The following is a 16,682-nucleotide window of genomic DNA, read 5'->3' as shown; positions in this document are numbered from 1 at the left end:
TAAACAAATCTTTATCTAATAAAACAAAAGAAGGGTAGAGAACCATTCTTTTGTTTACTATAATTGACCCGTACCATTAGCTAAACGCCCTAAACTGTTTATTGTATCTTGAGTTATCTTTTATCATATTCTTATCTGTTAGTAGAGACTTTATTCAATGACCATGTTTTCATTCCGATCGTTGACTCATCGCTGGTGGTTTTCGACTTAGTATTTACGCAATGATTTATTTCTCTACCGTTATCAAGATTTTATGACAAGAAAAAAAAACAATAGGACAAGAAAATAATATAACAAGAAAAAACTCGTAATGAGTTACACCTATCTTTTTCTTACTATTCTTGCCAGTGACGATAAGCTTCTAGATTTATTCATTTTTTTCAGCTATTTGCAAATATACTCAAGAATTCTAAGACGTCAAGACGTTTTTTTGTTTCGTCTTTCATTGGTCCAATTGTCAAAATTTCTACAGGTATTAGCTTAAAGCAGCCTTCCATCTCCAAGCAATGTGGTGAATACCAAGAATTTTTCCTTAGTGTTTCTCAATCGGTATTTCCAACGATGTAAACAGATGACCTTCTTAAAGTCGTCGGAACACGCTCGATGAACGCCGCTTAAAAACGGTCCTGAAAATCTACGTACGGAAAGGTCTATGTCAAGTAGTGATCCACAACTCATACATCTGAAATGATGATGATACGCATCTTGTCATCATTTTGAAATACCAAATCTGTACGTCATGAGATAATTGCCAGAAGGGCCCACAGCAAACTCAGACGGGTTTTTTGTGATCACTTTAACAATGTCGTTAATATAGTAAAAATGTAATTCATTGTCAAACTTTATTTAAAAATACTTGACATTATAATAGCATTTTTATCAATTTTGTCTAACTTAAAACTTTTACGTGATTATTTACAAACATTTCGTGGAAGTATTTCTAATAAATAACAAAATAAATTGTTACTATTTCTATGTAGCCTTGAGAAAATTGTAACTCACTTACCTTCTAGTGCTAACCTTATTTAAATTGATTTATTCTTATATAAAATATATCAATTATGTAGCAATATGTAATGACGTAAACGAATTTTTATTAATAAAAACTATGCCAACACGTATTATATCAGTATTTTTACTTAGCCGAAATATTGTAGATAATTTGTAAATTATTATTTATGAATCACGTCATTACATGTGTGACATATAAATTAATTATGTTTATGTGTATGTTTGTATGTATGTATGTACACTAATGTATGTACTATATTTGTATGTATGTATACACCAAACTGCTTTCGCCTACGTGCCTGTATCTATCCAAAGGTTGTCCGGTAGAGATCGCTTCGAACGATAAGGCCGCCTCTTGTACCTCTATTTAAATTGTTTATTTTTTTAGTTGTTATCTATGCTGTACAATGAAGTGTAAATGAATAAGTTATTCCTAAATGTTTTTTTTCGCCTCATTAAAAACAATATATCACCTTCTTTAGTAATATCAAGATTTTTCTACATCAAAGTTAAATTGATTAATTGTAACGTGAGTTATGACATAACTTACACAGATACGAGGACTTCCCCCGCGACCTTTGAACGAGGATATCCTTTGTGAGCAGAATGAAGTTTTTATAGGTAAACCGGATAATGACCATGTTGAGTGTTGTTTTTTTTTTTGGTACAAAAAAAGAAATCGTATCATATGAGCTGCCAGTAATATGTTTTTATATTATTTTGATTTTTTAATCTATGTTTGATTTTTTTTTTCTTTTAATGATTATGAAAATAGAATTGAGGTCATCACAAATTCCTTTCACTTTATATATGACGCTCTATTTGCTTATTTTTTTATACTTCGTCATAAGAAAACTTAATTTTATATTATTTTTTAATTTGAACAAATGTACATTTTAATTAAATTTTGTAAACTGATTTTTTTAAAAAACGAAGTTGGATTTGTTTTAATCTTTATAGGAAAGTCAAATAAGACATTTCAACGATATCTTGTCGGAAGAAAAAAATTTAATCAAGAAACACGTGATTGTGGGCGGGAATCGGTGATGTCTCTAACATATTTGGTTCGTCGTTATGTGGATCTTTAGTATTAGATATAATCATTACATATTAACTTACTTTGTTTCATTTATAAATATCTAAAAATGAATACTGAATTTATTTGTAAATAACAAATATAGATCCTCTTTATATAATGACGTGCAAAGGAGGAATTAAAAAAAAACTGTCATAGATAAGCTGAAAACGAAAAAAAACGATTCGTTTGTAATCAATTACAATTATCGCTAAAAAACGCATTGCGGTTTTCTGAGATTATTTATTGATTATAATAGCAATACACGTTGTATGGTACATCTAAGTGTCATCTTATAAACATATAATAGGAACAATATAATAAAAACACCGAAATGCAAATGGTGGTCTTATTGCAATACACGAATTCATCCAAACGAATTTTAGCTTGATTGGAAAATATTTAGAACCTAATGTAAGTAAGTAAGTATGGGCTGGTAAAAAAAGAAATTATATATTGTATTTAATAAAATTGTTTGTACTTATATAAAACTTACACAATACTCAACTTTATAATTGAAATAAAAATATTTTTTCAAAATCAGCTAGCCAATTTCAGTCGCGAGATGTCCACTTTTTAAAAAAAATTCACAACATCTTTATCAAGGCATTTACATGCGCTTTTAAATCGTCGATTACGATGGCCAAAAACAATTTAACAATTTTTCACGTGTGCATTATAATATCAATTATGTAAATAAGTCAACAAACCAAGTTTCACACATTTCGAATTAAAACTGATCGCTATAACACGCTGTAATAAGATTTATTTAACTATGCACTTTTTATTTTTATTTAAACTTAATAGTAGAACATTATTATATGCGTACACGCAGACCAATGATGGATTTGATAACATTTTGAAGACTAAATTAATAGCGATACGAGTTTATTTTAATTTCTTGTATTTATCATATGTCTGTCATTATTTGACTCTACCGAACTATTCCTATATGAAATGTTATAAGCGGCTATAATAAGGTCTAGAGTCCACTTGTCTTGCCTGTGGTCTCCATTATAGTCTTAAGGTCCACTGCCACTACAACTTTTTAAATTAATAAAATAATATATCCTATAACTTATTATTTTTTCAATTAACATACTTATCTATCTTCATTAAAATTTATTGACCTGTCATTTGCTGATAACCGTATTATTGAAAGTGATATATAAGATAGCGCCATATTAGCCCAGTAATTTACTGGATACGTATACTTTATGTAATAATCCGACGATAACAACCGATATCGCTGTCAATCCTTGTGAGCATCCACAAAGAATATTCCCCATTGAAGCGTGTGGAAGTGTGACAACCCAGGCCGAGGTCCTCTCATGGAAGCTCAGACACCATTATCATCATAATTTTAGCCGTAGGATATCCACCTCCTGACATAAGTCTCCCCTATATCACACAAGATTCGCCTAAGCTACCTGAGAGGCTGATAACTTTCTATTCGGTAAAATAATATATCAGACCGAATCAAGATTCTGCAGACCTTCCACCTTACTTAATTTATATGTTTATTTATAAATTTAATTTGGGTAAATGCTATACGTTAAATGTACGCTGAATGATAGAAATTGTGAAATATGCGACAGGGAAGTTGAAAGTAGGAGAGTGTGTCTCTGTCTCGAAAATAAGACGGGAGAGTGTTTAAAAAAACCATCCACATCTATAATCGTATACCCTGAAGGAGCAAAACAAATAATAAAACATGCAAATAGCATAGAAAATAATACATAAAGACAAAAGGAACTGTATTTAACAAGAATATTTTGTTAATGATGTGGTTTGTATATGAAAAATATCCAGGTCAAATAACAGTATGTCGGGATTTTAACGGATCTCCGTGTAGTTATATAATTGGAAATACCACAATCTCTTGAGACCGGATGTAGTTATACACGCGGTTAAGGGCAAATTCCTATTTGTTCAAAGATTCATTCCATGTAAACACAAAATTTAGTCACGGCTTGCGTGTGTGATGACATCGGCTTGTATTTGGTAAGACTTTGATAACATAGGCCGACATAATGCTTGGTATTCTAATATAGAACTTATAAACTATCATATTGTTGCCATTTTTTGTTATTGTTGTATCGTATTGTTGTTATTTAATAAAATGTCACCAATATCAAATCGTTGAACATGTTACAAGAGTAATCTTTTCTGTATCTTTCATATCATGTGACGAAATTTTGTTAAAAACAATATTCAATTAGTTCAGTGATTCCCAAAGTGCTCGACCCCGAGGGGTCTATGACAACCTGCAAGAGATCTACGTCAGCGAAAAAAAATTTGGGGGTCCATGAAATAAAAATGGGGGTCCACAGACTGGACATCATTAACCGAGGAGATTTAAGATTAACCCTTACAAAATTGACGCAAAATGTTGATAATTTATTATAAAAGCATCAGTTTCATCCTTCTCACTAAAAATATTGACTTATTGCTTATGTTATTTTATTTATAGTTTATTTTATGTTTATTTAATGTTACGTATATTTTACATAACAGGTACAAAATTTTATTTTGAGTAGTTTTAATTTAAATTCAATTAATAAATGTATAATATAACATGTGTTTTTACTTTAAGTTTTTAACACTAAACTTCACTTCAGTTAGAAATTTACAAGAAATCAATATCAGGTAAGTAGGGGGTCTACCCAACACGAAAAAACATGACAAGGGGTCTACGACACAAAAAAGTTTGGGGAATTCTGAACTAGTTCTTTGACGAATGACCTGAGCTTAGCTTAACTCAAACCCGCGAAATCTGGTCTACTGAAGCGATCTGACAACTTGGCGGCGTCCCAACCTGGTCAAATTTTGGCATAGAGCAGTCGGAGTCGAGGCTTTCTAGAGTACCTCTAACCTTGCTAACTTAAACGATCTCGTTTAGCAACTAAAATAAAACTAGTTCAGAACCTTCTAAACTAGTTTCATTTTAGTCACTCGACTAGAAGAATACTTGTCTGAAACCGCCTTGGTCGTCCGCTTTTAATCGGACTTTTTTTTTGTCTTAAAATTTTTTGTTGAACACTTTGAGCATGTAAATTTTCATATCTAGATTTAGAACGACACCGGAAATTTTTTACTATTATGTTCCATTTTTTTATTTTCTACCATCAATTAGTATCCAAAACAGTGCTACGAAGGAGAAAAATAAGTCAAATATTTATTTAAAAAATATATAACAGTTTTTTTATTCATTAGTGTCATTTAAGCTTGCAATAAGCCGCTCTCATAAATTTTCAATAGAATCAGTTGGAAGCGGGCTGCATCGAATGCCTTCCGTCGAACTTAACATGATCGTTTCTCCTTTTGGAATGACGTCTTACTCTGCGCAGAAGCCTATTTGTGTCCTACCCACTTCAACTTATCAATCTACTATGCTTTGTCGGTTAGTTGGGCTCATCAACGGATTTCTTCATTACTGGTAGTCTGTTAGAGAAATCTCAAGAATAAGCCTAATATATCGTTGTAATTATTCAAAGGTATCTTTAAATAAAATACTAGAAAATCTTAAGTTGTGTTTCCTAAATTTTATAATTGATTACCTTTAAAAGATAAAATTCATTTATACAACATTCGAATTTTTTTAACAGAATTCTTATTGATGGTTAACTTATTATTATTTTTTTTTAATCCATTTTCTTTTTTACTCTTTTCTGGTATAAAAGGTGTTATAGTTGTGGAGAAGCAGAAGAAATTCCACAACACATCTTTTAATAAAGATTCACCTTACAAAGCAAAGCACTTTATTCTTTAAGTGCATGTTCATGAGAATATAAATAAATTAGAGAATGAGTATTTTAAAATGTAAGATTAATTTTAAAAGAAGAGAAATTAAATAGTAGAGCATAGAATAAAATGTAAATTAGGCTAAAATCAAAAGGCCGAATATTAACAAAATAAATCAGGCATACGTCTCCTATAAAATATAAATAAAAGTAAAGAATCTGAAAAAAATATACTCTAAATTAAAAGATTGCCAATAGTCGGTAGATGTTACAGATGGCGACTAAGAAGAAAAACAATACAGTTTTATACATATACACTATCAGATATAGCCTAAATGAAATCAAAATAATCAAGCGACATCACTGCCAAGGATTCTAGTCATTTAAATATGTTGGTGGTCCAATAATGTTAATTTTATTTTAAAAAATCTGATTACGTTACAAATGAAACTTTACTACAGCCTATATATTATTATGATACGTACAGAACAGATCATGTTATAGATAATTGAAATTTAAAAGATGTCCCCCTTATACGCCTCTTTTATCGATCATATCTTTTCGTTGCCAACTACTTTGAATTACGTAAATGTTTACAGATAACACTGAGTGATTTTTTTAATTATCAGACTTTTAATTATCATTGAATAATGTTCTTTTTAACATAAAAAGTACATTCACCCGATAATAATTGATACGATCCGTGCGTAATAATGAGGTTGATACTGCTAAAGATTATGAAATACGAGTTTGTTCATTTGAGTCATTGTGACCGTTACCTTGTCACGAATCGATATATCTTGACAAAAATTTGGTTCTTATATTGTATTTCTATAAAACAGATTTATTGTAACCGATATAGCTCAACAGTTGCAAGTAATAAGTAAATAATGTGTAAAAAAAATGTTTAAAATAAAAATATAAATCAAAAGGACACTTCCAATAGACGAACAGAGCAAAAGGGTAAGAAAGAAGAAATGTGGTATAAAAGAATGGAAAGAAAGATCATGTGAAGAATGGAAGCAGAGAACGGAAATAAAAAAAAAAAAACTAAGTGAAAAAAATAATTTAGCCAAAAAAGACCCTGTCCCACCACAAGCTAGGGGTTCGAGAGGCCCCCAATAGCGGGGTTCATAAAAAAAAAAACAGTTGCAAGTATTGGCAAATTCAAATAGCAATGGTCAGAACGTATAAGGAGCAGAACAAATGACAGCAGGGGACTCATGGTTCCGGAGTGGAAACCAGACATTGGCAAGGGTAGCGTAAGACGTCGACCCACACGATAGATAGACTCTTAACATAGACAAGATAGAAGACCATTTTATGATCTTATTGGAAATCTCTAGACAGTCCAATGTGCAGTCGTGAAGATCTTTCGGTAGAAATTATAATTAATTTAGTACCGATTATTTGTATTTTGTTTTATTAGTTTACATTAATTTAGTGTATAGATTAAGAATGAAGCTAGCATAATTATGGCCAAGGATGTGTACGACTATAATAGGCAAACATGTTTAAATTTGTGAAATGTCATATGATACGAAAATATATATTAGATTGTCTTGTTGGCGTGCCTAAAGGAAATAAGAGTATAAAACAAAAGAAAGTTTAATAAAAAACGAAATTAACTGTTTGTTCCACAGAGAGAAGGAAACCTATGTTGATGTTATAAAAATTTAGTTATTTATCGTGGTAAATATAGAGAGAACAAGATTTATCATTATTAGCAGATTTAACAAAGCTGATATTACGTCAGATATTATGTTTACCGTTTTAAACAAGGAATTACCAAAATTTTGGACTATCGGGTAATTTTCGTACAAAACATAAGTGTCACCGGATACTGACGTAGTTAGTTATAAATGCAATTAGCTACTATCTTTAATATCTGTTACTGTTACGTCACCCGGCGTTATCTGATCTGATATAAACAAACATTATGTAAAGTACCTTGATACTTAAATTGTATTTATCGAAAATGTGAACGGGGTTTCCTAGTTTTGAACACTGCACGTGTACGGCTTGAAATCATACAAGTTATTTTATATTTTAATAGATGCACTCTGAAGATATCCCTGCGGTAGCGAACTAAGACTAGCGATAGTAGATCTCGGGTTCGTTTCCCGTTTTCATTCTTATATAATTCACACTTTGTGCATTAATTATAAAGAATTGCCGCTGTTACTAACAAGTTTCCAGAGGATGGACGGCAGCGTCCTCTGCATACCGTAATAGCACACTGCGATCACCACTCCGCCCGCTGAGTGTGGTGATTATGGTATATCCCTCCATTGATGTTTTTGGGGAAAGGCCCATATCTTGCAGTGGGCGTATTTGGGCTGATTTAAAAAAGTAACCCGCACAACTTTCTTTTACGAAATAAATGTACAAATAATTTCGGAGACACTGAACATAAGTTTTTTTTAGCTAGGGAGAAGTCTATTCAGTGACTGTGAATGCTAACGCATTGCAAGGAGGTCTCCTTAAACCTGCTTCGCGGGTTGTCAGATCCGAGCACTGTACCCTGCTTCTCTCCTCCCTACGCGATGGATCCCGCACCCTCACGATGAATACATTGAATACTGTAAAGTTTCGTCTGTATGCATACTTTTTGTAAATCGATATTATATATTTATAACTACTATACAAAACAATATTTGTAATAAAAATGCTGATATGCAACTCAAAATACGATTCGTTGAACTACAGTAGCTAAAATCAGTATACTGTGTATAACAGAAATATTCAGAATTAATCAGAACACTTAGTCGATGCATTGTAGTTAAACCTGTGCACATAACTAATATTGGTTTTAAAATCAAGATAACTTTGTTTCTCGTTTTCCCGTCGGTGCATATGAATTGTTATGACATGACACATAAATTATGATTAATTCTTTTTTTGAATGCACATTAGTTTTAAATTTGGAAGTTTTATGGAAATTGCATAAAAGTTTATGCAATTTATATATCTTCGTATCTTTTTACAATAAAGATTAATTAGTTTTTGCTATATCAAATATACCAATTTTCGTGATTAAAACATGAGGGAGACCATTTTGGATTAAATTTTAATTGTATAAGACTGTAAGAGCAACATGTATGTTGCTTCACGTATAACTCTCGATTGTAATCGCCCATTTTTAAGTTATTCCTGTTTAATAAACCACGCACTTTAAATAACGTAAACAGACTGCGTTGACGAAAGTCGCCACAACGGGTCAATCATACGCAACGAGATTGCGGGATCTATTCCAGTGTATAAATAGCTATATAGTTCTGTACTCATAGCAAGCGCATTTCGCTATACACTTTGCACCTTTTCCAAGACAATCAAGAGGCGTCCTAAAAACTTTCTCAATTATTCCATCTTGAAGATCTCACAATCTAGGCGCCACTCACCACATGCTGCAGATACTCACAACACTGCAAGCACCGTTTCCACTAAATGAACAACCACTCCTTTAGCGTCCTCACACCGCACACACAAACTTGTGCGGTACAACAAAGCCAAACAACACACTTTTTACAAACTGATACGTATATGGTGACGGCCGCCCGCCCCCGGGAACAGCAAGGGCGATCCTAGGTAGGAACAATACATTGTCGAGTGGTCCTCACTGCCCTCCAAAGCCGCACACTCACGTTCATACATGCGTGCTTCGTGCGATCGACGTTGTGCAAACTGAAATACGATGGCCTTTCCTAAATTTTAAATAGTTCACTAACCCTTCCGTTGCGTGAATTCGGTTCAGATGAAGCTGTAAAAGCCCCCAGGGCTAGCAGCATTTACTTCATCCGAGACAACAGACAATATAAGCATATCGTATACAACAGCTATGCAGTTTATTTTACAAAACAGTTTTTCATTTCAATAAAGAATGAGTAGTCACTCGTGTCTCTATTCGCTAAAAACTATATGCCAATTTATTAGGTAGAGTTATTGAATTTTTAATGCAAAATCTGAATTCATTATCTTAATACAAAAGTCGAGCTTCTAGGCTACCTTATATTAATTCCAACCTAGATAGGCTTTGACAAGAATCTTTTGACAGTTTAAACTGTGCATTATATCTAAACCTTAACGATGACTGCGTCACCAATAGGAAGAAATGATTCCAACAAATACGAGGAAAAACATTTCTGTTTGTACCCGTGTATTTCGCGGTAGGAGATAAACAAAAGTTGGCATAACGCCAAATTTGTTTCAGCTTATTATTAATGAATGTTCACGTATCATTTTACAGATATTTTTTTTATTTTCTAGAAAATACAAACAATGAAAGATTACCACCGATGCTTCACCGGATAGTATAAATGACATAATAACAGAGTTCCTTAAGCGATATTTAAGAATCATAGCACAGTAAAGAAGTTTTTAGCCATAAAATAAACATCATCCATTAAAATGTGCGAGCTTTGTTGTCTTCTAATCTTTAGCATTTTAATATTAGAGCGCTTGGATTTCGAAAAACGTCATTACTTTTCCCACAAATGAACGATAACTTGACTATATTTGACATTGTCAGGGAGTATAACATTTATTACAGCGCCATCTATTGGTTTTATTTAAAATTACAAAGACAATTGGAGTTATGTCGTTGCCGAATTGTGTATGTCATGGTCTTTTTCATTAAATGCTACAATAGATGTCAAGAGATAATAATTTAATTTCGGAGACTCAATAAAAGATATAGTATAGACATATAGGCCTAAGACAGAATTGTTGTATTTTAAAATTAATGTGAACTACGAACAAAATTATTAACATACTATGCTTTGATATTACATGACGTCTACTATAGTGGAGTATATACAATGATATAATAATATATACATGTCATCAATATGTGTAGTCAATAAAAAACAGACACTTCCAACAAAAGTCGTGATTACAAAAGAGTAATAACTCGCATGTAATGACAATAAACAAAAAATTGACCTCAATCAATCATCTTTTATATAAGTTAATGAACGCGTGCTATGATAAGATGGATGATAGAATATATTTCTTACTTTTCATTCAACAGGTATTCATCCAAATGAACAGGCAACGTAAAAAAAGTAAACACTTCTAAGCAATTTAATTTTTAATCTGTTTTCTTTTAAGTTTTTTAAACATTATTTGTTATCTTTTATTCGAGAAGAGTTGTTGTTATGTTGTGAAGTTTGTATCTGTTTACAATTAGAGCAAATCGACACAAATGATTAACACGATTATTGCCACGTGAGTTCCGTTGTAAATCCCCTTCCTATTACACGTGGAGCTTGCTAACGGTCGCTTGCGGTCTAGTAGTGCAATGTACTCTTCTGACAGATTAAAATTAATAAACATACAGGGGTTAAACTTGTTATATATTAATAGTAAAATTTATGTTTTTAATAAAATTAATCAAAACGTTAGGGAAGCAAATATATACTTCGACGGTTTAAGTACTTTATTATTTTATAAATTCAGTTGCGGATTGTCCACCACTGGACATAGACCTCCCGAATAGAATAGGAATTAATGAAACGACTTAACAACTTGTTAAGTTTGTAGGTCGTCTGCCCGCCTTAGAAGACAGGTTTTATACTGTGGCATTCCAGAACCTTAAGGCCCGGGCGGCCATGTTTTTAATGTGCTACTTCGCCTGCCAACTGCCATTTCAAATTGACAATCTGATGAGCTATATCAGTTTCCTTCATTTGTTTACGCATTTCCTCAAATTTTCTGTTAAGCTTTCTGTATAAACTGTCCGGCATATTTACCGTTTACCCTTCAGCCCTGCTGGTCCTTTCTCCTTCCGTTAGCAAGACATCTATTCCCTCACGCCATGACAATAACTCTCCAATACTAATCCGCGACACACGCGTCATACTAGTAGACCATGCAAAAGTGGTTAGATTATATTTAGCCTATATCAGTATTTAAAGTTAATTTCTGAGTTATTAAAATAATCTACAACGATACTTGCCCATGTGACGGCTCCACAGTACAGACTTTTCACCACTTACTCAGCCACTGCTCCCGATTCGAATCAAAAAAACGTTACCACGTGACCTTATGTGAAAACCTTAATATATTTCCGCCGTTCCACTTACCGGCCCGGTACATTGTCCTAAACCTCAAGGCATTTAACAATCTGTAGCGCTTGGGCATCGACTTGAAATAAAATAATGGACCGATTAATATGTAATATAGTAAAACTTCCAAATTGTATTATTTATATGTATAAATTTTAGATGTATTACCCATTAAAAAAAATTAAATAGTGATAAGGCGCTGTCGTGGCTCGCGGCTCGTAGAGGAAAGATCCGAATCAAATGGCGGCGACTCTCTCCCAATTGTCTGCGTTTAGTAAAAGCAAAAAAAACATATTGTAAAAGAAAACACTAGCGATACAAATTAGAATAAAAAAAAATTATAATTAAAATAAATACATTCTCTTGTTAAAAGTGTTTTAGTGAACCATTAAACTATAATATTTTGGTGATTAGTCACATAAATTTTGCGTTTTCATCATTTTCCAATCATCCCGTATAGAGTGATCACTGGGAAGTATGTTACAATTTTTTTTATTTTATTGCGACAGCTAGTAGGCAAGAACGTCTGGCTGTACAAAGTCTGCAGAGACAGATTGTAAACAATAATTAAATTTTATATGTAACAATTCGAATTTGTAAAACGTTTCTTTTACGTTCATTGGGATATTTAATATTTTTAAAACCATTAAATTTTGGATAAGGTGCATTACACAGTGACCTTTTAAGCTTTTAAATTAATAACAAATCATCCTGTATTTAAACTAAGTGAATATTCGAAAGTGGTAATTCTGGGTTAAAGTAAATAACTATTTAATTTTAAAAAGCGTTTTTATAAATTATACTGTTATATGTACAAATATGAGGAGTTTGATTATCCGCCCTATACTTTTTTTTCTACTACATTTGCCACACTTACATCCTTGGGAACATTAATATGTACTGTACTGTTTCTGTTGAAGTGTTTGCTGTTAACCTTGCGGCTTTTACAGCTTCGTCGGTATGAGTTCACGGAACGGAGGGGTCCGTGAACTTTAAAACTTTACAAGTTTGGGTGTCGTGACTCGTATCAGGGACGGTGGTGAGACTTATGGAGAGCGACGAAGATGATGCTCAGGAACACAGGAACAACCTAGGAACAACCTGGTCGGCCCCTCGAAGACACAGTCGGTCGCGGTCGTGCTGGCCGGTAGAACGCACGGTTAGTGCGCGTGTATGATCGATGTTGCTGAAGTGTGATGCATGAAGAGTTGTGTAATAACGGCAGCGTGGACCACTCGGCAGTCTAAGGTAGGATACTGATCCTATCTCGGATCGCCCACGCTGTTCGCAGCGGCGACGCCGGAAGGCCGGCGCCGTTTCTTTTTCGGACGGTGAGAAGTGTTGCGTCTGATTTTAGTACCTCGCACGCGTGTTTTCGTGCGGTGAGAGGTTGACGGTGGAGTAGATGATGCTGTGGGGGAGTTCGTGCTTGTGGAGCTGCGAATGTCTGAGGGGTGTGGTGTCAGGTGAGTGGGTTGTGTGAACCCTATGATGGGATCTGTGAGGACATCTTTAGGACGTCTCACGAGGTTTCTGAAAGAGGAGCCGGGGTTGTAGCGAGTTGAACCCGCAATGAGCGGGTTGGGGTGGGCAGAGGCCTTCTCAAAGTATGCTTTGGAGCATGCTTGGAAGAACTCTTGCACGGTTTCTAGTTTGAGGTCACTGTGAATATCTATTTGCGTTGGAACCATCTAGCACCAGTGACAAGCCTGGTGAAGCGATTCTGCAGCAACTGTAGGGGACGTAAGATATGAGTTGGAGCATGGGCGAATACTACGCTTGCATAGGCGAAGACTGGCCTTATGCAAGTTTTGTAGAGGAGGAGCTTGTGTCTAAGGGACAACTTGCTTGAAGGGTTGAGGAGGGGGTATAATCTGAACAATATCATGCGGGCTTTATTAGCCACTTGTTTCGCATGAATTTGGAAACTCATCCTAGTGTCAAAGGTGACACCTAGGTACTTAACTGATTTAGACCAGGGGATGGGACGATCGTAGAGGGAGATTACTCCCGGGTTATGACCTCGTCTGGGTTTGGTATTTTTTTATTAAAATGTAAATTCTTTATTCACAGCATTTCAACAGTCGGAATTGTCTATTTCCGGTACAGCCTTCAAGACTTTCTTAGTACGGTTTTTTCTCTTTAATCGTTGTAATTTGATGTGCGGAAGTGGCTAAATATTGGTCCTTTTCTTACGTTGTAATTTGAGTTTGCTGAATAGCCAGAAATTGCACGGAGCCCAATCAGATGAATACGATTGTTGCGGATTCATTCCGCAACAATCGTATTCATTAATGAGTCATTACGCTTTTTTTCAAAAAATTGAGCGATTTTGGCATCAATATAGAAGTAAAACTTTGGATAAAAAGACACTTGGCAAAAGTTATAGAGTTATATATGTGTATTATGTGTATAGTTCTACTAACCTAAGAAAATAATTGCCTGACTCCTTTATGCTCGTGAGTGACAATTTCACGTTAATTTTTAATGACAGTATTATGTTATGATTTATTTAATGTCATATTTAATATATAATTTATTACGTATGTTAAAGTAAAAATATGAAGGGCGGATGTAAACGTTTAAGAGGCTGAAAGCAACAGAGCGTCACATTCGCCATTACAGTTGCACGGGAATCACCTGAGGGGAAATATTTAGTTTTTACTGTCATTAAAGTAAACATTTTATCGTGTTATTCTCATGCTTGCGATAATTGTCCCCAACAAACGATTACAATAACAACGAAGGCTGCTTGCGTCTTTGACGAGAACCTTGATATTGTTTTTCTTGCATTTCATATAATTTAATGAAAAATTTATTATCTCTTGTTTATAATAAATAAATATGTAAAAATAAAATATAATATATCATGTAGTTCCTTTCTAAATTTAAACGACGATATCTTGAAATAATAACATCTTTCAATTTCTCGAAGACATAAATCATTGTAGTTTATTTTGACATCATAATGGCGTTATTTAGTTAAGCTTTAATACAGCATGGTATTCAAAATAACTGACACGAAGATTCGATTAGAATATATGTACACAAGACATTTAAAATACATATGAATAAATAAAATAAGTGAAAATTAGGTATTCGAGTTACTTACTTTGTTAATGGTATAGTGTATTTGCTAAAAACTATGAAAAATCGATATATTATTTTTTTAAATTTAATAATAAAAAATACAGCGTTCAAAATTAATTTTCATTCATTCATTTTTAGCGAGTCAAAAAAGCCTAATTTGATATAAACTAGAATTACATTCAGCTTCTCTATTCCGTTTGTCCGAATAAAACACGCTGTTTGACGTTTTTTGAATCACTGACTGTACAGAGGTTACAGCAATTTATTTTACATCTGTATTACATCTTAAAGTACATGCTGTAAAAATTTTTAGTGGTTTCATGTATGTTTTAGATATATTTCATAATATATATCTTGCAATTATTTACATATAGTAGTATTATTATATATTCAACATATCAATCTGAGAGGAGACGATAAACTAACTCAGATGACTTTTCACAAATATTTGTGATACATTAGTTAGATAAATTAATTTCCAAGATAAATTATCACTTAAAACTTAAAGAAATAGATTTATTAAATTTTTGATATTTTATTACTTAATCTTCGATGTTTATTTTAAAAGCGTAAGCTATTTCAAACAAAGAAAATATTAATATCACGGAGCATAGATAAAATTTATTTATTTTTATTAGCACTATAAATAAACACAAGCTTTTTACACCAATCTTGTGTTTATTTATAGTGCTAATTTTTACGTATTTTCTTTGTTTACAGACAAGTTTTTTATATATACAAAAATTGTTTAGAAAATTATATTTAGTTATAAAAATATTGTACTATTTAACATTATTAATAAAATCTAAAATTATGATGCTTAATCACATATAGTCTTAAATAGGAAAGAGTTAAAATTATATATTCTATTATTTATTTGGTACATGAAATCAATTTTCAAGATAAAAATTGGTTTCGAAATTACTTTTAAATGAAAATGTTTTTTCCAGATCAAATAAATACTCTCTACTCTTAATCAAATCAGAAAGACTATATTTTAAATTAATTTCCAGTTTTATTAAGCAGACAGTAATTAAAGACCGTTTTATCTTGACCTTTCAAATGAATCAAGGCAGTAATAGATGAAGGATCATATAAAAGTGGTAAAACTTTAAAATTGTATCAGGTTCATCATTATAAGTGTTGTAAACTTGTTTCACGTTGAGGTCATTCAACTCCAAAGAAATGTTATTTTGTCCGATACATTTTTATGAATAGTGAATTGAATTTGAAAAATGAAAATGAAAAAAAAAAACGCTATTTAGTATTAAATTTTACAGATATAAAACTTAGTTTTATTTAGCTTGCGATATTTATATTGCGATATTATATTAAAATTTATTAAATAATGAAAATAATTGCATAAATTTATTTTATAATAACATTTGGCTAATTCAACTTACTCCTCAACAGGTTCCATGGTGTAATGGTTAGCACTCTGGACTTTGAATCCAGCGATCCGAGTTCAAATCTCGGTGGAACCTTGGTAAACATTGTTTTTGCGTTTTAATTTTTTTTGTTTTTATGTATTATTTATATTTTCTATTTTTGTTTTTATATGTTATTTATATTTTATGTATTATTTATATTATCTATTTATATTTTCTTTAGTGTGAATGTTTTGATATTTATGTAATTATAAATTGCCCATATTTTTAATAAATTTTTTAATAAATTGTTTTTGTTTCACAAAATCTT

At 32.4% G+C, this 16,682-nt stretch overlaps 1 protein-coding gene and 1 non-coding gene across 2 annotated transcripts in view; both read left to right on the top strand.

Moving 5' to 3' along the window:
- Positions 1-13,427, top strand: part of LOC137922426 (NADH dehydrogenase [ubiquinone] flavoprotein 1, mitochondrial-like) — a 486,084-nt gene extending 472,657 nt beyond the window's left edge. Inside the window, exon 9 of the mRNA XM_068765409.1 lies at positions 13,417-13,427. The gene's annotated coding sequence lies outside the window, so the exon portion shown is untranslated. The remainder of the gene's footprint in view (positions 1-13,416) is intronic.
- A 2,969-nt stretch (positions 13,428-16,396) lies between these two features.
- TRNAQ-UUG (transfer RNA glutamine (anticodon UUG)) lies at positions 16,397-16,468 on the top strand. The gene has a single exon. It is a non-coding gene; the product is annotated as a tRNA-Gln (tRNA).
- Positions 16,469-16,682: the final 214 nt, after the last annotated feature.

The sequence above is a fragment of the Battus philenor genome, unplaced genomic scaffold, assembly GCF_028537555.1.
Source record: "Battus philenor isolate CCGP_79_NKW_IND1 unplaced genomic scaffold, ilBatPhil1.0.hap1 SCAF_2, whole genome shotgun sequence".
Taxonomy (NCBI): domain Eukaryota; kingdom Metazoa; phylum Arthropoda; class Insecta; order Lepidoptera; family Papilionidae; genus Battus; species Battus philenor.
This window is presented reverse-complemented; position numbering and strand designations above follow the sequence as displayed.